General features: G+C 53.1%; 1 protein-coding gene across 3 annotated transcripts in view; it reads right to left on the minus strand.

Moving 5' to 3' along the window:
- The window catches only part of Chi (LIM domain-binding protein 2 Chi), a 193429-nt gene that overhangs the window by 99330 nt on the left and 92106 nt on the right, over nt 1-1993 (minus strand). The window lies entirely within an intron of this gene.

The following is a 1993-nucleotide window of genomic DNA, read 5'->3' on the forward strand; positions in this document are numbered from 1 at the left end:
ACCGGAGGCGGTTACGCTGCTGGCCGCTACCGGCACGCCGGCGTGGAGTGGGATTCCACCTGGAGGGCGCTGTGCCACGCTCACCGCCGGCATCACTCCCCCCTCCACGCTCTTCACCCTCTCCTGCAACTCCCGCTGGGCTTCTTTTTCTGAAGGACTACAGGACGAAACGTGCTCTTTCTCTTTCTCTTTCTATTTCTCTCTCTCTCTCTCTCTCTCTCTCGTCTCTCTTCACTTTCTCCTTTCCTTTTCCCGCTTTTGTTCAATTCTCCCTCTCTCGGTCCTTTTCACACTCTGTTTTTTCCTACTGATCTTTCTTCTAAATCTCCGATCTTATCCGAGCTTGAGCGACGAAAGTTTAAAGCACAATTTTCCTCGGAACACGTGCATCACTATCTCAAACATTTTACTCCTTTCAAAACATGCGTAACTACGAATGTTTTCAGTCTTGAGATCGGCTTTAAAATCAGAGTAACATTTTCGAAACTCCGATTCTCAAAATATCGACAACGTTGCTCAATTCCTCTGTTAAGAACGATCACTATGAAACGAAGGGACGTTACATATCACTGCACATTGTAGGAGTATCCTTCGACGTAAACAAGGGGAATCGCGCGTTACTCCAGGGTGTACATTCGGACGGAAGGTATAATGGATTCGTACGTTTTGTCGCGTTAACGCGATCACCTTCACTATTTTCATATATTCTCAAAGCCTTCGTCTCGTGTTAAACTCGCGGATTATCCCGGAAAACTTACTATCACACAGTCACGCGACAACGATCTCTTCCACAAATTCCACGAGTGAAGAACAACCACTTCTCTTTCTGTTCTCGTCTTTTTAGGAGCTGTCAAAAAACTTGACCAAAAGAGCAGCGAATTTCCCGTTTCTTGCACTGATATTTCCCGCGCGATATCGCGATTGCACTGTCAACTCGGTTAACCTGATTCGCCGGTCACTCGACGCGACGACTTCCACGTCGTAGATCCGGGCCGCTTTTACCGAATAAATACACGCGTGCAGGCGTGCGCGAGTACCTCCGTTCTGTTTATATGTGAATATAGAGGCGAATACACTCCGATCGCGTGTTCTGAAACGCGCGGTTACGACATGCTCGGCACGCAATAACCCGGTCACGATATAAGAGGGGGAGAGTTAATGCCACTGGCCAACGACGATGCGTCCGCCGCGGCACGTGGCCGTCACGTCGGTGTCGCGACGCGCAGCAGCAGCAGCAGCAGCAACAGCACTAGCAGCAACACCTACGTTGCGGATCAGTGCTACTCGCCGCCAGCCGGCCATCCTCGCGCCCTCGAGAGATCTCTCTCACCCTCCTCCTACCACTTACTACTTTTGCCCGCGCCCGGCACCTATAACCTATAACCTACAATCTACAACACGCGGCACGTCGCTACCCAACACACCGCGCCGGCTGCTGCTCCCGCGGGATGATCCTTCGCATCCCTTCTCCCTCCTCCCGGCCCCCCTCAGTCACCACTCGGCGACCCGAAGACCAAACCGGCGCGAGCACACCGCTGCTCTCCGACCGACCGCGTTACGCGTCCCGGCATTCTCGTTTGCGCGCTGCGCGCCCTGACGACACGAAAACTCGGCCGACACTGGCTTGACTGGCTGCGACGATCGCACGACACACTTGGAGATTACTCTGAATTGTACGCGCCGTTTTGCCAATGTTGCGTCGTACTCTGCCGATTTCTTTGTTTACCTCCGCTCCGAATTCACGTGAGTGGAGATCGTCGCGCGCTAACCACAAGGGCTCCGGATCACCAAACACTTGTCTCAATTATTCACGGAGAACACGCTCGGGAAACACTCTCGGCGCGTAACACTGCAAACGTTATTCCACACGATCGACGGAACAAAGAAGGATAGAAGGACGAACGCGATGCCGCCGCGTTGCGTGTTACCACGACGACGTAACGGCACGAGCGGCAGAGACTATCGAATACCAAACTCCACGAAGGCGCTCGCG

This window comes from Mycetomoellerius zeteki, unplaced genomic scaffold (genome assembly GCF_001594055.1).
Source record: "Mycetomoellerius zeteki isolate Tzet28-1 unplaced genomic scaffold, Tzet1.0 scaffold62, whole genome shotgun sequence".
NCBI lineage: Eukaryota > Metazoa > Arthropoda > Insecta > Hymenoptera > Formicidae > Mycetomoellerius > Mycetomoellerius zeteki.